Below are 23,950 nucleotides of genomic sequence, written 5' to 3'. Positions count from 1 at the left end.
TATTCTAATAAGGGTCGAGTCAGTGTTATGTAAGCAATCTCGTTTGTAGACTGGTAGTATTTTCCAGCAATGAATCGAAGCCTGCCACATACTTTGCTTACGACTGAGCCTATGTGACAACTACATACTGTTATACCAGGTATTTGTGTGAGCTGAGCGATTCCAGCTCTGACCCATTGATATTGTAATCCTACGATACTACGGTTTTTTTCTTTTTGTCAAGTGCACAGTTTTATATTTCTGAAAATTTAAATTAGGTTGCAACTCTTTTCACCACTTTGAAATCGTATTAAGATCCGTCATAAAATCTGCGCAGCATTTTTGAAATAGTGCACCACTGTAGATAAATCCATCTGGGAAGACTCTGAGGTTCGCATTATGATCGTATGCAACTCATTAATACACAACATGAACAGCAAGCGTCCCAACACAGTTTTCTTGGTCATATTTGAGTTTACTTCTACATTTGTCGACTGTATGCTTAGCTGTAGTACTGATACAAAGTCAGTCAGGATATACTACTCTACGTGACTACTGAGCCAAAGGCAACTCCACAGCGAGCACAGTGAGGAAGTACAGCACTACCTGACTGCCTCACTACATGGTCTTCAGGATTTGATGGGAGAAAAGTCCGTCTCGTGTCTCGTGGATCGATGCTTTCTGAATCCACTGTTTTTCGTTCGACGGATCTAAGCTAGCCTACATTACGGTTAACAGAGGGGATAAATCAGCCAAAGATTCACATAAAAACGTATAGAGAATCCTTCAGACCTTGGAAGTCACTCAGTGTTAGCGACTGCAGCTGTTTCTCAACAACTGTGATACTAAGTAGTGATCACCAATACTTAGCCAGAAAAGAGCGGAATGTTCTGGAAAAACTCCTACACTATCCGCACTGACTCACGGACTGAATATCTATGACACAGTACATATAGATACTCATGGTTGAGAACATTTGGTAATATTTAAAAGGTGTATTATATATAATTAACATACTTCATGCACTGTTTCCTCTATCATCTTCGTGATCGTTATCAGTTAAGTTCTACACTCACTAATAAAAGTCACTGACACGATCGCGTCTAATTCGGTGGGAACTCCGAAATGCAGTCCAACTCGAACGACTGCACCAGGCAATATGGCATTCGGAAAGTGAGGTCAAACGTTCGAGGAAATAACGCTGGAACTGCATCTGCATCAAACGCAGTGACTTCCTTTGTTCGACCACTTCATTTTGTAGTCACGCAGCGTTATTGTTTAACGTCGCAGAAGAGAGGAGCTTTTGTGACGAGCGCTGCATAGAAAACCGTTCTCGGGAAATCACTGGCTACCGTGCTCGGAGAGATGCATGGCTTTTTGCGCAACTTGTCATTGGTTCAGCTTCTGGAAATTTCAGGAACGTAATGTGTCATGTATAACTGTTTTTATAATACGTAATTCTTTTTGTTTGTTCTATGAAAGCTGTTTACAATTCCCGGGATAAATTAAAAGTCTCTGCCTTGTTACCCGAGCTCATAATTTTTCGTTACATGTGCTTGTATCAAAATTCAGCACTCTTTTAGAAACTATGGAAAATGAGAGAGGAACGTATCATCACAGGCAGCCTACTTGTACTATGAAGAATTTAATTTTGATGTTATACCAGAAATATTCAAAAAGTTGTAATTTTCACCTCGAAAAACGTAAAGTTGCCTAACTTATTGCTTTTTTTAAATTTTATTTTATTTTTCACTTCCATGTCTGTAGTCCTAATAGACACATAATCCTCGCGACGCATTACCGCAGCAGCCCGCAGGTGGAGGAGGTACAACATAGCGGCGCAACCTTTTCATAAACTGAACTCTTATGGTCTTAATTGCGAAAACTGCTCAGAGTGACCTCGCCTAAGATGTACTGTAACGTGACCAGTGAAGGCATTGATTGTGTCTTGCAAATAGCGTACGTCAGATACGACCAAAATGTCACTGGAGTATCTGCTATATTTCGAAACAGAGTTCTGCGAATAACAGAAAAACACTCGTCTTCTAGCAGCAGTGTACCGCAGATCACGGGATCCGCAAAGCGGTCCCAGTGATCGGAAAAATGTGCAGTTATTCTCGTTTCCAAGATGGGTCGCCAAACCGACGTCGTTATTGACGTGTCAGCACATTATTGAATTCAACTTTTACGCAACGACACAACCTCAGCACATTACGCTGCAGGGTGGTAGGACTGGACCAAGTAATACATCAGGCAATCACCATCGACGGTGGCATTGAACGTTTCTTTGGCACATTTAAACAAGACAAATAACGAATAAAACCATCAACCTGTTTTTAAATTTCCATTATGTGAGTTACTTCAAAATTTAAACATTCATAACCACGGCACTTATGTCCTATTACACATTAAGTGAAATGAGTTAAAATTATTTACACAAAATCTGAAGAACAATTTACTAAAATTTAACGAGAAAATGTAGTCTTTCGTTACTGCAGTGATTGGTACTGGCAAAGTAATACAGAGTACAGGCAAGAACAAATCAGATACTATGGCACACAACCACGTTACTTAAAAGGCAGGCACCCTACAATGTAGGATATAAAATATAAAATTTCAGGTGACCAGGAAACCTCGTGGGATTTAACAAACTGCGCCCAGAAGAGGACGCCTGACCACTCAGCTGTTTCCAATAGAGGGTCGGCATGGTCCCCCAAACGGGAGCAGCAACGGTCACGAATAGGCACGAAGAATTCTAGAACTAGTAACTATCTAGAACAGACTGACATCTGCCTTAAACAATTAGAAACACAAGATTTCACTACAGCACATCATCCGAACAATTAATCAACCTATTAATGAAGATTAGCTAAAGTGTACAAATCTTTTATCTTATGTTCATAACGCCAATTATACACTAAGCCGCAAGAAAACTAGATACGCGGCCCCATGTAGAATTTCATCTTCCAACAGTAGCTTTTGCACTGTCACAAATCGCCCAGGACTTTATTCCGTAAACACCAGGTTTGGATGCGATCCACCGTTATGCACCACCCTGGAATATAGGAATCCCTAAGGATGATCTCTCAAACCTCAAAAACTTCTCTGGCTTTACAATTACTCACTTGACTTATGGTCAGTTCTGGCTGCTGCACTGTCAAAGCACAACGCCCTCGGAATAGCATCGAAGCGATTGCGGGACGTAATTTCAAGGAACAGTGGTCTACCATTCTCAACACTTTAAAGCTGACTGATATCTTCGTTTCTTGAGTTGTAAACTTCAGTCACTAAATAAAGGCTTCATTCATGTCTACGTGCACCCAGTCCTCGTAAACGATTCGACCTTCATTATTGGTCCACATGTACGCTTTGTCAATGAAGTGTACACGAAAGAACAACATAAAAGCAGATTCTTCATCACTGTTCCTAAACGAATAACTTCTTTCAATATATCCTCTTTACTCCGCCTACCAGACATCCCAGCTTAAATAGTCCATTTGTCATTCCCATTACGAGAAAACAATAAGTGACACTCAATAGAATTTGCACTAAATAGTTCTTCTCCATCTCCATAAAGGGATTCTTTATGATCATCATCTTCGTGTAATTCCGAGTTTCCAGTGACTTCTACCTCATTATCATCATCACTGAAAAATTCACATCCACTACGTGGTTTTCAGAATCAGAAGACTGCTCCGACAATTCCCTTATTTATCTCCCTCCCTTTTAGTCCCCTTCGCTGCAACCTTTTCAGTCTGTAGAACAGGCAACTGATATGAAATAAAGCACCAAAATAAACAACACAAGGAGGGCGGTAGTACACTGAAGGAATAACAACGCGGCCAGCCGGCACGCGCGGGCAAAGGGGACGGAAAATACACAACAGCACAAGCAGGACTCAAACTCAGGACCCCGCACCCCCTACCAAGAGAAACAGCGAAAGTCCCGATGAAACGAAATAAAATATAAGTAAATAGTAAGTAGCGTGCAGGCTAACGGTATATCGAGACCGCCCATCCTCCCCCTCCCCCCCCACCACCACTCGGAAGCAAAACACAAAGCGACTTACAGGAAATAGCCACACTTGAATTTATGAATAAATCAGAATTAATTACCATATCCACATACTGTCATTGACGGAATTCTTGTACTTTCATTAATAGAATCAGATTCAAAATATTTAAACACACAATAAAAACTGACCTCTCAGTAACTTGTAAGAATATATGAAATAACTCATTCAAAATTAGACACGTGTCTCTCAGACACAGTATCACTTCAGATAGAAATGTATGCCGGACCGAGACTCGAACTCAGGACCTTTGCCTTTCGGGGGCAAGTGCTCTACCAACTGAGCTACCCAAGCACGACTCACGCCCCGTCCCCACAGTTTTACTTCTGCCAGTACCTCGCCTCCTACCTTCAAAACTTTACAAAAGCTCTCCTGCGAACCTTGCAGAACTAGCACTCCTGAAAGAAAGGGTATTGCGGAGACATGGCTTAGCCACAGCCTGGGGGATGTTTCCAGAATGAGATTTTCACTCTGAAGCGGAGTGTGCGCTGATATGAAACTTCCTGGCAGATTAAGTCGTGTTTGGGTAGCTCAGTTGGTAGAGCACTTGCCCGCGAAAGGCAAAGGTCCCGAGTTCAAGTCTCGGTCCGGCACACAGTTTTAATCTGCCAGGTTCGCAGGAGAGCTTCTGTAAAGTTTGGAAGGTAGGAGGCGAGGTACTGGCAGAAGTAAAGCTGTGGGGACGGGGCGTGAGTCGTGCCTGGGTAGCTCAGTTGGACGACAGTCTGCGTTCGGCAGGGCAGCAGTGCGCACCGCGCTCGGCCGTCCACGCCACTGCGCGCGGAGTGTTTTGTTTACTTCCTCGTCACCGCGCTTCTTAGTCGAACAACATATAATGGCCAACTCTTACAGGAAGAACTCTTTTAAGATCACCTTCTCAAATGAATACGCACGACCCAAAGCACTGGCCGTCGAACGCTTACTACGCGAAGACGTGAAGATCCCCCGTGACGACCTCATCGGCATACACCTATCGATCATTAGCAGCGTCGTTTATGTTAAAATGACTTCCGACGCTGCCTGCAATGAGATTATTCAAAGAACACGACATGGACTAAAATTTCGGCACTCCGACTGAAACGTAGGGCCTGTGGATGTCGACCATGCAGGACTTGGCCTTCGGACGATCCGTGTATTCGAACTGCCTTTCGAGGTGAATGAAGATGAAGTCACCGCGGCGCTAAGCCCGTTCGGAAAAGTCCAGAGCCACGTAGCCGAGACAAGGGCACAGTTTACGACGTATCCGGTGCTTAATGGTGTGAGACAAGTCCGAATCGATCTCAAACGGCACGTACCATCGTACATTTTTATCGGCGGCTGCCGTGCGGTGGTCATTTACGACGGACAACCTCGAACATGTTCCGGTTGTGGCAAAGAAGGCCACGTCCGTAATGAATGCCTGCAACGCCGCATCACACAACTACGGCACGACGATACCAACACCGACAGAACCACGACCACCCTTCCCGTCACCTATGTGGCGACACTGCGCGTCCAGCCGTCTCAAGACGCCGTTCATGAGCGTCTGTCTGGTCCGATACACCCGGAGACGTCCCAGCACCTTGACACCGGCGATGCCGCCCGTGAACATGTCCAACAGCCGGACACGCCCACGCTAGAAGATCACAAGGATACCAACGAGACTGTTCTGGAGAATGACGACCGCATCATAACACCCGCGGCCTTTGTACCGGAACGACGTGAATCTCTTCCTTCCTCAGACACCGAAACTCATTGCCGAAAGCAGAAGTCGCCCAAACGAAAAAAAAAAAAACAAAAAAAAAAAAAAACGCCGCAAGACGTCAGAATCGACCATTGAGCCCCCTCCGCAGGACGAAGAGATGGCACATCACTCTGACGGAGAACACGATAACACTTTCTCCTCTGCCACGGAGACGCGTCATCCCCAAGACGGTGAACCGTTCAACGGAGATCGTGCGCAAGTCCCGCGCCCAGAAGCCATGGAACATAGCACGCCTGTTGTCACCGACGCAATTGCGCCGACTCGGCCAGCGCTGCCACCTCTCACCGATGTCAAACTTGTCGGACATTTTTCATGGGCGGATGACACGGATTTCCCACCTCCATCTGATGCGGAAATGAGATCTGTTCCTCCGTTCGACCAACACTAAAATGGGGGAAGTTTCGACGGCGGCTCCTGCGACTTCTATGGACTTCACGCATCCACGACGACAATCTTCACAAGCTACGAACCTATCGGCAGCACGGATCTCCCATCAGGCGTACCGAATAGCTACTATCAATACTAATAATATCGGCTCCCACGTTAATCTTCAACTGCTCCGTGACACGCTAAGAGCAGCGGACATCGACATCGCCCTGTTACAAGAACTGAGGACAGCAACTTGGACTGGGTGTTATGGATATGAGACGTACGCCGCCCCTGCAGCTATGGAACACACAGGAGCAGCCATCCTCCTACGAGAAGGGATTGCAGTTTCCGATGTCGCATACCTCCCAACGGCGCGAGGGGTGGCCATAACAGTTGAAGGACTCAAAATCATAAATCTCTACGCTCCATCGGGCACTGGTAAACGGAGGAATGTCGAGAACAGATCACCGACACGTGGCACACCTGTGTTCAACGCATTATGCGTTACGAGACCACACTGCAGTGGTGGTTGCTGTGCGCCAAACCGGCCATCCGACGCACATTGACACACTATGGCAGAGCCAAAGACAGGTGGAATCACCACACAACTGATTTCTACTATAGCGCTCTTCGTGAACTCATGGATCATCCCCCATCCCCGGATCGTCTAAAAGAAGCTCAACGCATCAAGGCAAAGATTTCAAGCTTGACCAGATGCCGTCTAGAGGGAGCCATTGTACGAGCACGCAGCCAAGATAGGATTAACGGTGAAGAACCTTCTATGCATCATATTGTTCAAAATGTTCGTCGACGCAGACAGGCTTTAATGTCAACTTTAGACCTACCTGATGGACGACGGCTGACATCGCAAGCTACCATTGCGGATGCATTCACAACGCACTATAGACTTTTCTATCAAGAAGTACCTGCCGGTGCAGATGCCATTACTGAGGTTGCCCCGGAGACACTTGGTACTCTAAACGCAGCGGCTGCAGCCCTCCTGACTTCTGAAGTGACCACCGACGACGTCCAAGGCGCTGTGGCCAAAGGGTCTCTGAATCGATCTTCCGGCCCGGATGGTTTACCGCTCGAATTTACAGAACCTTCCAAGATTTGATGTTGCCACGATGGAGGGTCATGTACTGGGAACTGTTGTCCGGCGTGGCGAACCCACCACCAATGTTCATGGAAGGCTTACTTATACCAGTCCCGAAACCCGCAGGAGGAACACGACTCGACAGTTATCGGCCAATCACGTTACTCAATTCCGACTTCAAGATTTTCACACGCCTTCTAGCAGTGCGACTCAAACATGTCTTACGAGACATTGTTTCCCACGAACAAACATCCTTAGGCGGCGACCGTAATATACAGACAGCCCCCAGTGAATATCGAGATGTGATCGCTGTGGCGACACACTCGCGACTGCCAGGCGCTTTAATCTCCATCGACTTCAAACAAGCGTTTGACGGCGTCAATCATGCATTCCTCAACGCAGTGATGGACCGAATGGCAATTCCCCCGCCGTTCACGCAAGTGATTATGCGGCTCCTTCGTGGAGCAACGTCCAGACTTCTCGTCTACGGCAGACTGACAGAACCTATACAGATTGAACGCTCAGTATGGCAGGGTTGCCCTTTGTCGAAGGTGCTTTATGCCGTTGCGATGGAACCCCTCATTTGCGGATTACGGCGACGTTTGACAGGTATTCCACTCCGGGATCATATGTTCCGCTGCCGAGCTTACGCGGACGACTTGGCCCTCGTCGTACGTTCAGCGGCCGACGTACAAGCTGCGATGCAGTGGATTACGCGTTACAGTGCAGGGGCATGGAGCGTTATGAACGTGGCAAAATCATGCGCCATGAAGATCGGCCGCGGCCTTCCCGCAGACAGCGTAGTCCCATTTCAGCTGGTGGACACACTTCGCTGTCTCGGATTGGTGTACACGCGAGACATTTGCCGCACCTCGGCGATCAATTTTCGGGCGCTACTGTAACACATCCGGGCCAACATACAAAATCACATACTACGCCCGCTGAATATGTGCCAGAGAGTCACCTTCGTCAATACCCATCTGGCAGCCCGAATACCCCATATAGCGCAGATTCTGCCCATTACTGCGACAATAGCGGCCAGATTACAGGCGGCTTTCGGCTATTTTATTTGTTCTGGACACATATTCAAAGTCCAGTATGAAGCTCTCACCTTACCGAAGCGGGACGGTGGCCTCGATCTGGTTAATGTGAGAGCCAGGACTACGGCACTTTACACCAATACTATGCTCCGGTTATGGAAAAGCCAAAATGCTACTTTTACTGGAATGTTGATCACTGAGCTCGCACCTGTTTCGAGGCGCCCACCTACGTCTCTGGCACACATCCCACCTCCGATGTCACATATCGGCCGTTTCTTTTTGGAGTATAGCTACATATGCACCGAGCTCCCCAGGACCAGGCAGACGAAAACCCGCGACATCTATTTATTGCCTTCTCCGAAAGTCTCCACCCCGCAACCCCGTCGAAACACGTCACCCACAGGTTTCATGGCCTGCAGTTTGGAAAGCGATCCACCAACCATATCACACCACTGACACCACCTCAATGTGGTACCTTCTCGTCAACGGCAAGTCCACTACAAGACAGAAACTGCATCGCATCGCACTGGTGGACTCACCCCTGTGCCTCAAGTGCAATGTCGAAGATACAGATTTACATCGTTTTGAGTGTGGGCCGGCAGCACCTGTCTGGACCCTCGCACAGAAGACTGTGGCTTTCTGCCTCCGAGTGCCACCACATCACGTTTCTCCTACCATGATGATATATCCCGACTCGACCTACTTTCCATCGGCTAAATGGCACGCCATCACATGGATCAGTGGCATGGCTGTCAACTACCTCTTCCGCGACGACATCGTCGATCCGGCGGACTTTTGGACGCGCCTCCACGTACATCACCACACCCTTCGCCGACATCGACACTATCGGGCCACTTTCGCGAACTATTTACAGAGTATTTTCACCAACCCGCCTCAAAGCTGGAATCTCAACGAACTGTGCCAGCCAAGACTGGACGCTCCCACGTTCCCCTTTAATGGTCAATGATAGAATGCATTTTGTTCTGATGGCGCGCCAAAGTGGAGCGTGGCGCGGAAAGTATTCCTATTATATTTCACTTCTCCTTTCTCCTCCTCTTCTAAGTTTTTTTCCTTACACATGTAACAAAAAAGATAAATAAATAACTAAAAAAAAGAAGGCCGTTGCGGAAATATAGCTACCTTTATGTTTTACGTTTTCAAAGGATATTGTGTTATTTCATGTAGAATGTCGTCTTTTATTTTCGTACGCAAGAGGTTTTAGTGGTTTTCTCCTTACCTGCAACTTAAAAAAAAAACAAAAAATGTTGGTAGAGCACTTAAAAAAAAGAAAAAAAAGTTGGTAAAAAAAATGTTGGTAGAGCACTTGCCCCCGAAAGGCAAAGGTCCTGAGTTCGAGTCTCGGTCCGGCATACAGTTTTAATCTGGGATTTCTGGTAGGCGGAGTAAAGAGGATATATTGAAAGAAGTTATTCGTTTAGGAACAGTGATGAAGAATCTGCTTTTATGTTGTTCTTTCGTGTACACTTCATTGACAAAGCGTACATGTGGACCAATAATGAAGGTCGAATCGTTTACGAGGACTGGGTGCACGTAGACATGAATGAAGCCTTTATTTAGTGACTGAAGTTTACAACTCAAGAAACGAAGATATCAGTCAGCTTTAAAGTGTTGAGAATGGTAGACCACTGTTCCTTGAAATTACGTCCCGCAATCGCTTCGATGCTATTCCGAGGGCGTTGTGCTTTGACAGTGCAGCAGCCAGAACTGACCATAGGTCAAGTGAGTAATTGTAAAGCCAGAGAAGTTTTTGAGGTGTGAGAGATCATCCTTAGGGATGCCTATATTCCAGGGTGGTGCATGACGTTGGATCGCATCCAAACCTGGTGTTTACGGAATAAAGTCCTGGGCGATTTGTGACAGTGCAAAAGCTACTGTTGGAAGATGAAATTCTATATGGGGCCGCGTATCTAGTTTTCTTGCGGCTTAGTGTATAATTGGCGTTATGAACATAAGATAAAAGATTTGTACACTTTAGCTAATCTTCATTAATAGGTTGATTAATTGTTCGGATGATGTGCTGTAGTGAAATCTTGTGTTTCTAATTGTTTAAGGCAGATGTCAGTCTGTTCTAGATAGTTACTAGTTCTAGAATTCTTCGTGCCTATTCGTGACCGTTGCTGCTGCCGTTTGGGGGACCATGCCGACCCTCTATTGGAAACAGCTGAGTGGTCGGGCGTCCTCTTCTGGGCGCAGTTTGTTAAATCCCACGAGGTTTCCTGGTCACCTGAAATTTTATATTTTATATCCTACATTGTAGGGTGCCTGCCTTTTAAGTAACGTGGTTGTGTGCCATAGTATCTGATTTGTTCTTGCCTGTACTCTGAATTACTTTGCCAGTACCAATCACTGCAGTAACGAAAGACTACATTTTCTCGTTAAATTTTAGTAAATTGTTCTTCAGATTGACCATACGTTTTGTGTAAATAATTTTTAACTCATTTCACTTAATGTGTAATAGAAGCGCCGTGGTTATGAATGTTTAAATTTTGAAGTAACTTACATAATGGGAAATTTAAAAACAGGTTGATGGTTTTATTCGTTATTTGTCTTTTTTAAATGTGCCAAAGCTTTTGTAAAGTTTGGAAGGTAGGAGGCGAGGTACTGGCAGAAGTAAAACTGTGGGGACGGGGCGTGAGTCGTGCTTGGGTAGCTCAGTTGGTAGAGCACTTGCCCGCGAATGGCAAAGATCCCGAGTTCGAGTCTCGGTCCGGCACACAGTTTTAATCTGCCAGGAAGTTTCATATCAGCGCACACTCCGCTGCAGAGTGAAAATCTCATTCTGGGAACAGTAATGTTATTGCTGAACAGTAAAATGTATCCAGGGAAAAATTACATCCATGTATATATGTACAGCAATTGGCCAGCTTAACTTCGTCGTGTGATGTAAATACAATAGCCAGGCGGCACGTAGACAAGGACCAGCCAAACTGTTTTCAATGACGGTTAAACACTGACAGTAGCAACCTACAAACAGAATGTATCAGCACTCCAGACTCTATTAAATGTTAATCACTACATCTCATACAAGTCTCACTAGAATATTGCGTACTAAGCAAGTTGAAATTAATCACATTCGAGGACAGACTTAGTAGTAGTAGCAACGGCCGGCCGAGAAAATGAAGTCAACAGTACAGATCCCAGTATTCGATTCCGGCAATGTTTTACAGCACAAGCATGGGACTTACCCTCTTGCTTGTTCGACGAAGCCAACCGCTGCAGATCCCGGTGCCAACAGACATATAGCAAGCGTAATTCAGCAACGGCTTGCCAGTAAAGTGACTGCTTCCACGCCAGTGATATTTGCTACGGTGCCCTCACCCGGCTAAACAGCCCCTTTTAGATGTGCTCTCTTCCTGCTGCCTCGCACGGCGCCTGTACTGTCCTCCAGACTTCCTAACCGACGTTACTGCTAGGCGTCCCAAAGCAAAATCCTCGCTACTTCCTAGAACTTACCCCCCCGCTCCCCGATCTCACCGGTAGGTGATGCCACAGCACGCTCTGCGCACACCACCGGAAAGACGACCCATACCGGTGGAGTGAATATCGTTGATGGAGGAACACAGCTCAGATATGTTGAAGAATTCTGGAACACGTTTTAAGTTCGGCAAACACAGGAAAATATGGAAAACAGTGACAAGAAGAAAGGACAAGATAATAGGACATCTTTTAAGATAAAGGCAATAACATCCAGGGTAACAGAGGAAGCTGCAGAGGATAAAAGCTATAGAGGAAGACATAGGAAGTAATAGCGAGACGCATCGAAACAGTCAGAAGACTGATGAAAGAAAAAGGACTGCTGGAGACCGTAAATATTTTAGGAAGTAATTCTTTGTGGAAACTCCTATGTACATTCCGCAAGCAACGATCATGGTGTGATTATGGTCTCCCTGTTTGTTCATGAGACCCAGAGCAGCACGTACTGGGTTGAAGGTGAATGTCGTTTACCGTTACTATCGAAAGGGGCCAGATCCATTCCCACACTGTTGCCCTAAAAAAAAGAAAACTTGTGAAACAGAGTGTGATTAATAACGTAGATACTTTTGGCGTGAAAGTTACTTTGGGCGTAACTCAAGCTAGTGTATAGCGTCGGGAGTTCCACTGGATGTTTCGTGGCTGGGTGTTGCTGTAATATACACAGATGGTGAAATACTAGGAAATTGTAGATAAATGCAGGAGGAGTCGCAGAGCATCGACGCTTCGTGTAATGTTCCATAGTTGACTCTCAGGGTAAGCAGATGTAACATACGCTCATAAATTGGCAGAAAGACCCATTTTTTGGCACAATTCATTTAATATCTGGATGTATGCAGACTGAGTGATTTAAAGCAGAACGACCACGTAAAATTTAAAAAAAAAACTCTGGTCACGCAGATGATAGACTGGGGTCCTTTGATATAGCCCAGAGGAAGTACAGTCCACCCACCAAGTAGGTAGCTTACAAAACATTCGTTCGGCCAATGCTCGAATATTATTCTTTCGCACGGGAAGCGTACTAGATAGGATTGATGGAGAAAACGGAAAAGATCCCGAGGAACAGTACGTTTTCTCACAGATTCGTTTAATCGCAATAGCGTCACGTAGAACACCAGTAGCAGACGTTACAAGAGAGGCGTTGTGCATCATTATGTGGGTCACTGTTCCAAGAGTGCATGTTCTTAGAGCAGTGAGTCTTATGTTGTTTCTTTCGATATACGAATATGCCGTCCGGATAGCTACCCGCTAGGTCTAAAGCGCTGTTTCCCGAGCGGGAAGGCTTGCCGGTCCCCGGCACGAAACCGTCCGGCGAATTAGTGTCGAGATCCGGTGTACTGGCCAGCCTGTGCGTGGTTTCTAAGGCGGTTTTCCATCTGCAACGGCGAATACGGGCTGGTTACCCTTATTCCGCCTCAGTTACACTATGTCAGCGACTGATGCGCAAACACTGTCTCCACGTACGCGTACACCTTAAATACTCTACCACGCAAACATTTGGGGTTACTCTCGCCTGGTATGAGGCGCTCCCGGTGTGTTTGTGTGTGGTGGGGGAATCCACTGGGGGCCGAACCGCACAGTAACCCTGGGTTCGGTATGGGGCGGCGGTAGGATGAGTGGACCACGGTGGTCTGTTGTTGTGACCTATTGTGGGGTTGTGAACCACTGAGGGTTACGACGGGGACGAAGTCTCTACGTCGTTTATAGGTCATTACACCACACAAACTACTACTTTGCAAAAAGTCCATGTGGGTAATAATGAGAGAAATGTGACTTAACACAGATGGTTAACGAGGTAGCATTCGCGACTGGAATAGGAAAGATTGTAAGTGATAATGGTACACGAAGTACCTTCCAAAAGACAGCTTTGTGTCTTGCGGTGTATGCACGTAGATCTAGATTAGGGTGTCTTTGGAGGCCGAGTGTAGTCTCGGACTGGGGATGGATGTGCCGTTCTGAGACGTTCTTTCATCCGAACGTGAGCCGCGCTGCTTTCGTGGCGTCGCACTAAGGTCGCACGGACGGCCGCGCCAGAATCCATGCACTCGTGGCGATGAGTGACGCGTGAATCAGTGTGGCAAATTACGCGATGTGCTAGTCCACGATTTAATAGGAGACGTTTATTGGCGAACGCTGATCATTTCTTCACATTGCTACTCATCTAAGATCAATCTAAATGATGGCAACCAGTTCCTCTTTGACCCGCGAGCTTAAACTTATCAGTATACCAACGTCTATATGTAAAAGTTCTCTAGCAATCCTACTATTCCAAAAGGACTCTCATATCTGACGTCTAGAATCGAAAACGAGCTCTTCCAACAGTCACTACACCATCGCCAATTAGTTTCTACCACCTCTCCTTTAAACAACAACGAAACAGTGTTATATAAAACTTTAGGGACACACGCTAGAACGATACACTTCTAATTTCCATTCGACCAATCGTAATTTAATTAATTGTTTATTTATTTATTTTTGAATCATCAGTCGTGTGACTGGTTTGATGCTGCCCGGTATGAATTCCTCTCCTGTGGCAGCCTCTTCATCTCAGGGTAGCTGGTGCAGCCTACGTCCTCAATTATTGGCTGGATGTATTCCAGTGTCTGTCTTTGTCTACAGTTTTTGCCCTCTACAGGTCCACATAGTACCGTGAAAGTAATCCCTGATATTTTAACAGATATCCCACAATTTCGTCCTTTCTTCTTGTCAGTGTTTCCATATATTCCTTTCCTCTCCGATCCTGCGCAGAACCTCTTCATACCCTAGCTCATCAGTCCACCTAATTTTCAACATTCATCTGTAGCACCACATCTTAAGTACTTCAGTTCTGTTCTGGTTTTCCCTCATTCAGTGTTTCACTACTATACAATGATGTGCTCCAAACGTACATTCTCAGAAATTTCTTCCTCAAATTGAGGCCTATCTTTGATACTTGCAGACTTCCCTCGACCAGGAATGCTCTTTTTACTAGTGCCAGTCTGCTTCTGACTCCTCCTTAACAGTCCGCCATTGGTTATTTTACCGCCTGGATAGCAGAATTCCTTAATTTCGTCCACTTCGTGGACATCAATACAAATTTTGAGTTTCCTGCTATTCTCATTTCTGCTACTTCTCATTACTTTCTTCGGTTTACTAGAGGTTCGTATTTTGTACTCAGTAGTCTCTTCATTCCATTCAGCAGATCTTGTATTTCTTCTTCCGTTTCACTGAGGATAACAGTGTAATCAGCGAACATCATCGATGATATCCTTTCACCTTTTACCCTTAATTCCTCTCTTAAACGTCTCTTTTGCTTTCATCATTGCTTGTTTGATACATCGATTGAACAGAAGAGGCGAAAGACTACGTCCTTGTCGTACACCTTTTTTAATCCGAGCACTTCGTTCTTCATCTTCCACTCTTATTATACCCTCTTCGCTCTTATACATGTTGTACATTACCCGTCTCTCCCCATAGCTCACCCTTCAGTTTCCTGAGAAATTCGAAAATCTTGCTCCATTTATTACCTGCCAATAACCCTCACTATGTTCGTTTCAGTCGTTCAACACTCTCTGCTATGGACTTCTTCCTGTGGAGTAGGTTAGGCAGCAACACCCACCTACAAAACAGGCAAAAAACTAGTCCAGTACCTACATCTGCGTACAGGAATATACAAGCAAAGTTTTCCGAAACATTTTGCATGGAGAGAACCACCTTACTCATTACTGACTACCAACTTCTAGGATACTCTCGGCCACAAAACCTCAACCCCAAAGCGCTCACAGCTAGCCTCACCGATCTAACGAGGGCTACTGGCGGCTTCATAGCGCTTCACGTCGTTATTTAACATCCAGATTATTCAGAGAATCAGAAAGAGGAGCAAAATGTAGGCATCTCCATTGGCCAGCTCCTGCTCCCACTTGCGGTGCATCTGTAGGGATTTTGCGACGATTTCTACCAGTGTCACTGAAATGGGTGTTGAAACCATCGGCCGTCCTGGGGAAATCACTTGCTGTTAAGGCAGCCTCTAAAGCCGAGACCACTATCCATTTGGCAGGATTAGGGAAAGACTGTTCCATCAACTTCAGGTTGAAGAAAGCCAACTTCCTCAGTAGAAACTGACACTGTCCTAGAGAACAGTCACACGGGTAATACACAGCCGGGACCAGGATACAAGATGTTACACTTTCATAAGAACAATTTGCGGAAAGCAGTTTAGGAAAATCAAGGAGAATCAAAATATGAATCGATGGGTATGGATTTCAACCACCTTTCTCTCAGTTTTTATGCTGTTACAAACGAAGGGATCAAATGCTGTGATTAGGTTACAGATTCTTTCTTCTCTACTACTATAATCATCGACTTTCTACACTTAATCACCTTACTTACGTGAACTGAGTATTCCAGCTCTCCATGCCCATAGTACAGCTAATTTCCACTTGCACTGGAGGTGAATCAGAGATGGGTGTCACAAACACGCTGTTCCTGTGGATGATGATGATGTAGTTAAAAAAAATGGCTCTGAGCACTATGGGACTTAGCTTCTGAGGTCATCAGTCCCTTAGAACTTAGAACTACATAAACCTAACTAACCTAAGGACATCAAACACATCCATGCCCGAGGCAGGATTCGAACCTGCGGCCGTAGCGCTCTCGCGGTTCCAGACTGCAGCGCCTAGAACCGCTCGGCCACTCCGGCCGACAGGTAGAGTTCATACAGTGAGTCGCTACCCTGAAGCAAAGTCCAGAGTATGGGCGAAGACGTCGAAAGCGCGTGCAGTTCAGGAAGCAATCTGAATCGAAAAATGTAACCACAGGCAAGATAAGTGGCTCTGCTATGAATGTAACGTATCTAAGGGTCAGAAAACAGCGACAACTGCAGGGTCGCGGTATTTACAGGCCACCTCACGTCAGCGGATGTGTCCATGTGATTTGCTGCCGCTATGGTGGAGCTCTCCCTGAGAGCTAGTTGTGGCTGCGTTTCAAGCTCGGTTATCTCTGACCTTTTCCTCCATATCGATACAAAAATTAGGTGGGGAATGAGAATCACTCTCGGATACTAACACAACAACAATCTCGTCTCGTAAAGGGAACTGCGGAACGGAACGTATAAACATCTCCTGCCTGAGGAGCTATTCCAGCGACGACAGAATATATCGTTCACACTTGATTGGAATCACATTATTTCTGAGTACATGGGCAGTTTGTGCTTTTGCTGTCGTCTGCGGGTGTTCGTCATTTGGAATGTCAATACTAATCATTTAGTTTGCTCCAACCTGAAGTACTGATATTTGTTAGCCCTGTGTCCCTTCACAGCTGGACAGGCCAAACTGCGTTGCTGTCCTAAACTGTGCTACATCTCAGAATCTGAGAACGCACCCAATGATGATGTTGGATTATTTAAGGAAACTTGCCTATGAATCCTCTTCAGAAAATGACTCATTTTGTTTTCATCTTAAATCTATGTTTAGTGTTATGAGGTCAGATGCAGGTCAGAAAGTTGTTTAAAAATGAACTTAAATACCCCTCTGCATTCATGCGTCAATGTTGTCATTAAATTCTTGTTAGAGAAACATACGCTATACAATAGTTATTCACTTTGACAACCCTATTAGAAGCTACACATACGGATGTTCTTATGTTTCTATTGTATATATTGGGTTTTCGAGCGCTGTTATTCTCATAAACGTTTCTGTAGTTTCATTTGCTTCTGTTTTGTCATTCTCCAAAGTTATTATGTCTGTACTTTATTTTAATGTAGGTCTGTGTGCAAGTGTGAAGTTCTAGAGTTGCTGTTCATGTATTCTAGTGTTAATGTGAGACACTGTTGGGAGTTGATTCATGAAGAGTGCACGAAGTTAAAAAATGGGTCATTGAGGCACAATAAGAAGGAGAAACAAGAAAAGGCGAAGAGAAGACGAAGAACATATAAACCAAGAAGGTCAAGCAACTCGAATGTTTTAGAGAAAACTGATGCGAGTCATAAATGAAATGTAATTCTGAATTGAATTTCTAGAGAGTTAGATTTTCTAACAAGATTATTTTATACACACAAATGTGAGTGGACGTCTGAAATTAATTGAGAAGTGGCACGGTACTATTTGGAGAAAAGGAACAGACAGCAACGTACTATTAACCCTCCGTTTACCAGAAAATCTGTATAGCGATGCCTACCAGTCGGACTTTTCTCAGGACTGTATTTTTTAAACTGACATAAAGTGACACAATTTGGGTTACTTATCATGTGAACAACATTTGAGATACACATACTTTTAAAATAATTTTATTTATTTAAAATCTACATTTTAAAAGACACAATCATTATACTTTTACTGGTGACTTTTATTCTTATTACAGATCTGCGCGAGGTCCACAGACGATAGCTGAATGCTCCGAGCATATTGAGTTGGTGCACTTGTATCATGTAATTTGACTTTTCCTATCTTTCTTCTCTACACAATGTGCACATCTTCTCTCTTCCTCAACTGGTGGTTTCACCACCCTTCCTGGATCCGTTGCTACTAATGAATTCGTTGACTTCTTTACCCCTACCAGATGCTTTTCCCGCTGATGATGAATGTCAGAGGTCTCAATATTTTATTGGTACCCAACATCATCCAAATTATGTATGCATTCATTACACTTAGATCGATCATGTTGAAGAAAACCACCAGCGACCTTGTTTCTACATTCACACAGTAGCATTACGTCTTCTGGTCCAAGGTATCAACGCTGCCCTTTACGGCATTGCATGACATTATAACTTCAGGCTTCTTTACTTGTAATAATGAGACCATTTGATGGTCATGAAGGGAGCTAAGGACGGTAATTACTTTGTTTTTCTTAGGAACCGACGAGGTTATCACCCAATCTGGTCGAAAACCAAATAATGCAGATTATACTTCACGTCCTTTAGCTATAATAAAATCGGCAGGCCCTTGGGGTTTTTCGAATGGTACCGATTAGTGTCAAATCTTTTGATAGTAGATAATAAGCTAAATCCAGAGATGTAAAACAAATTATCACAGGTGGTATTACGTCCAGCCCTCTCAAGTTCAAGCACCAGGTTATCACAACATTCTCTCTAAGCCGCATAGCTCTAATTTCTTCCTCCTTCCCCAAGTAGAGTTTCACCTACCAGCAGTAGCTTGTTGCACTGTCACAAATCGCCCTTGACTTTATTCCGTGTACACCAGGTTTTGATGCGATGTACTGTCGAAACTGACAGCGGCCTGGAAATTTGACCAACTCTTCATCCACCGTCATGTACCACCCTGGAATATAGGAATCGCTAAGGATGATCTCCCATATCTCAAAAACTTCTCTGATTGGTTCCAATTAGTCACTTGACCTATGTTCATTTCGGGCTGCTGCACTGTCGAAGCACAACGCCCTCGGGATAGCATCGAAGCGGTTGCAAAACATAATTTCGTCGAACAGTGGTCAGCCATTCTCAACACTTCAAAGCTGACTGATATCTTCATTTCTTGATTTGTAAACTTCAGTCATTAAATGAAGATTTCATGAATGTCTACGTCCTCCCAGTCCTGTAAAACGATTCAACCTTCAATATTGTTCTACATGTACACTTTGTCAATGAGGGGTACACGAAAGAACAACATAAAACTAGATTCTTCATTATCACTGTTCCTAATCGAATATCTTCTTTCAATATATTCTTTTTACTCCGCCTACCAGACATTCCAGCTTGAATAGCCCATATTTCCAGAATGAGATTTTCACTCTGCAGCGGAGTGTGCGCTGATATGAAACTTCCTGGCAGATTAAAACTGTGTGCCCGACCGAGACTCGAACTCGGGACCTTTGCCTTTCGCGGGCAAGTGCTCTACCATCTTTTTTTTTTTTTTTTTTTTTTTTAAATCTATGAACCGCTGCAGGAGCAGGACGACGGGTAGGGCAGGGGTCGACACCCGAAGCCTGGCCATCCCGCCGCCACGCCCAAGCAACGTGTTCGAGTTCGAGGATCGAAGGATCAGGAAGAGGATGTAGTGGGTTTGTCGATGTTGTTTTATTTATTTATGTATTTATTTATTCTTTTTTTTTCTAAATTTTTATAACATTTTTTTATAGATTTATTTTTGTTTCATTACAAAGAAAGATCCTACAACTGCCGTAGCCGTGCGTCCGAGTCGTCTTCTCGTCTGTTGGGAGGGGTTCCCCCCTATTCCGTCCGTAGAGGATCAATATGCTCCAGGATTCTTCTTCATTTTCAGCGTCTCATACCCGGAACACCCCAGTGAGCAGGAGGATCCGCAAATAATGAACCTAAATAATTTGCGAAACGAGTTCTGTACTTCGGGTGGCGGCTGAAAGCTGCATGTGTCGTCATCAATAGGGACCAAAAGTCGAGTGTGCCTTTGGGAGCATCGCAAAATATGTAGTAAACGGCCATGCCTTTTAGCCAGTTAACGGCGTTCGTTCTGGTTGATAGAAAGTATACGCCGTCGGGGCGCAATAATTCATCAGGGGAGATAGACTCCGGCAATCGCCGCAAGAGTAACGCCAGCATGCGCTGCGTCAGTAGCCAGCACTCGCTGGTCGCGGCACACGTCAGACGGTGTGCGTCCGAGTCAGCGACTGAGCATGTCGGACACAAGGGGTCGTCCGTCAGATGTATGGAATGTAGCCTCTGACGAGTAGCGAACTTCCCATTCACAACTACGTACCACAATGAACGCACCGTCGTAGGTAGAAAAGGCGTGTGTACCGCTCGCCACACCGTGTTCCAGGCAACTTCAGGATGTTTCTGGGTGACCGTATTAGCACAAACTTATGTTACTTCCTGGCAGATTAAAACTGTGTGCCCGACCGAGACTCGAACTCGGGACCTTTGCCTTTCGCGGGCAAGTGCTCTACCATCTGAGCTACCGAAGCACCCGGTACTCACAGCTTTACTCCTGCCAGTCACGATCAGGACCGTGCTTCATGTAGTTGTGATGTATTATGATGGAGCTAAGTGAATTCGAATCCGAGAAAATTTTTGTTGCTCGTGCAGTGGGTGCTTCAGCAACCAAGGTAACGGAAGTGTTTGCTGTTTCAAGCGGCACCATATCGAGGATTTATACCGCCCACAGATAAGCCACAGCGGGGAAGACAACGTTTGTTGAGAGGTCGTGACTATGACGTAAAATAGCAGGACGACAGCAACAAAAAGTCACTTCAGAACTGAACTTCGCACTCGCGATCCATGTCAGCAACAAAATAACATGAAGGGCTCTCCATAAGCAGGGAATTACAGTGCGACCTGGAATTACAAAATCACATATGAGTGGAGCAAATGCCCGTAACACGAAATTGTGGTGCCGAACCCATAAAACCTGGGCCATGGAACAATGGAAGAGTCATTTGGTCGGATGAATCTTGTTTCACGCTTTTTCCATCGGCTGGTCAAGCTTACACCTAGCGTAAGCCTACGATTGTTTGCAGCGAAGAGGGAATGATGGCAGTGGTTCAGTGATGGTTCAAATGGCTCTGAGCACTATGGGACTTAATTTCTCAGGTCATCAGTCCCCTAGAACTTAGATCTACTGAAACCTAACTAACCTGAACATCACACACATCCATGCCCGAGGCAGGATTCGAACCTGCGACCGTAGCGGTCACGTGGTTCCAGACTGTAGCGCCTAGAACCGCTTGGCCACCCCAGCCGGCGGTACACTGATGATATGGGTAGTCATATCGCAGTATTCCTGGTGCCTCATTGTTTGGAAGATCGCATTACCCCCTGGGATTATATGACCATTTTGGCTCATCTTGTCCATCCCCTGGTAAATTGTTTGTTTCCCAGTGGTGATAATGTTAATGCAACAGGGCCCTGTTCACACAACCCTCGTCGTTCAGACAGGTTATGTGAGCTCTAGGATGAACTGCCACATTTCCCCATCTAACCGATCTCAATATTATTGACCCTTTGTGATTTTAGTTGGAGAGAAGAGTGGTGAGCTCCATCCACTTCCATCATCGTTATCTAATGTTGCCTCTGTCTTGCAGGAAGATTGATATATGATCCATTCCGAGACGACTGACTGTTTTTCCTTCTTAATTCCAACGGCTTTTGTACACCGTATTAGGCTTGCTAATGTGCTATAAGTTTGGTCTTTCGATACTTCAGTCCATCCCTTTACCCTCCGCTACGAACTGTACTGTAGTTTTTGAAGCTTTTATGGACATGTAGGCGCATTTTAGCGTTATTACACTGCGAAAGATAATTCCACATCAAGACGCATAGTACACGACATTACCTGGCGGCAAGGATTATACCGAAAGCTCATTTTGCTCGTTCAGCTCTGTAATTCCGTGAGTAGGAGAGAGACGTTTGGCGCGATCTATTTCCAAAAACAGAATAGTGATTACCCGATCAGCATGTACATCTTTCAATAAAAAAAATGAACCACGACTCTGAAGCCCCGTCTGATTTCCGTGAGACTATTCTCCGTCAAAGATGCCTTCTTATATCTGCATCTACATCTATAATTATCTACTCCGTGACACACGGCAGGAAAGTCATTTGTCTTTTCCAGAACATCCATCTCTTTTTCTGAGCAAGTAGTGACGATCAAAATATCTTCCACCACCTACACAAGAAAGGGTCACATGTGAGATAGTGACAAAGATTGATGAGGTATTCATGGAAGCTTCATTAGAGCAAAGTTATGTATCCCTGTTCCATCCACTATTTCCTTTAAGGAAAATACAATTCGCAATCAGAGTTACAGTATCTAGCTCATATCACCCATTATTCGGCTGTAAACAATTTTAATAGCTTCCGAGCCTATAGTTCCTTCATTTTCGTGACTTATCATTATAAGTGAGAGAAACGGGGCTCTAAGATCCGGTGACCACCGCGGCGTACAGAAGCACGCTGCCGCTATGTGCAGCGGACCGCTTATTCACTGTGGAGTGTACTGTGCGCTCAAGGAGAGTTCAAATGGTTCAAATGGCTCTGAGCACTATGGGACTTAACTTCTGAGGTCATCAGTCCCCTAGAACTTAGAACTACTTAAACCTAACTAACCTAAGGACATCACACACATCCATGCCCGAGGCAGGATTCGAACCTACGACCGTAGTGGTCGCGCGGTTCCAGACTGTAGCGCCTAGAACCGCTTGGTCACTCTGGTTGGCGCTAGGAGAGTGTCAGCAGAACTGCAAGCACCACGTCTTTATCAACGAGATAAACCTTGAAATTCACTTATGAAGGGAACTTCAAAAAGCCTACACCTCCCTTTTCGGAAATGGCTAATTAATGATGTAAAATTACTTAATGAGGAATTGGTAGGTACGCATACTAAGAACCTTGAGTATTGTGTATATTCCAAATGTATGAATGCGAAGTTTATGATTTAATAGCCAGGAACACTTACGGTAGCGTTACATTTAAACATAATGATGGATCTGTCAACACAGTATTAACATGACAAGCAGATCTCGCCATGTGACCTTTGGGAGTCTGTAAATTACCGTACAAATTTCCGCTTGAAAATATCAGAGATGCATTCAGTTTATCCAGGATAGAGAAGAAGTGTGACGTAAAACCTTATGGCATGGCAAATTAGTTAGTAGTCGGACCAACATCACGGTGGTTTCTTCACGGTCTGGAAGTGGAACAGATCTGAGTAAGGGAATGGCAGCAACTATCGGCGTAGAGCAGGGCAACGGAATGAAGGATCATAAAGCTGACAGTAACAGTAAATAAATCGAGGAAGATGTTATCAGCGTCTTTGACAATTCACAGGATATGAGACATCAGAATGTGACTGAGGAATTGAAAGAGAATGTGATGACAGCAAGCGTTACTGAAAGTACTGATCAATTGAAAAGTAGTGAAACTATTTGCTCTGAAAATGAAGCTGAGATATGAAATGCAAACTCCTACCTCGAATATTAAAATACGTAAATGGTATAGACGGATCACTGAATAGGGCAATCTCTTTGTTGCTTATCAGGAAATTCCTGGTTCAGGAATAAAAAGAAGAAAAAGCTGTCCTGTGGGACAGAACATAGTAGCCTGGGCAAATAACCCGCCTGATCCACTGTATGAACTCTTTTTTCGACATTGCAATAAGAAATAACTACTAACAGACTACTTCTTATACAAACGTCCTAACATTCAGTATCTCGGGTATTACGACCTCAGCCAAACGGGAAATGTTAGGTGA

General features: G+C 44.9%; 1 non-coding gene across 1 annotated transcript; it reads right to left on the bottom strand.

Moving 5' to 3' along the window:
- Window positions 1-4,271: 4,271 nt before the first annotated feature.
- Window positions 4,272-4,346, bottom strand: Trnas-cga (transfer RNA serine (anticodon CGA)). Its single transcript has one exon. It is a non-coding gene; the product is annotated as a tRNA-Ser (tRNA).
- Window positions 4,347-23,950: the final 19,604 nt, after the last annotated feature.

This window comes from Schistocerca cancellata, chromosome 6 (genome assembly GCF_023864275.1).
Source record: "Schistocerca cancellata isolate TAMUIC-IGC-003103 chromosome 6, iqSchCanc2.1, whole genome shotgun sequence".
NCBI classification, from domain to species: Eukaryota; Metazoa; Arthropoda; class Insecta; order Orthoptera; family Acrididae; genus Schistocerca; species Schistocerca cancellata.
Note: the sequence above shows the minus strand (reverse complement) of the source record. Positions and strands in the feature narration are given on the sequence as shown.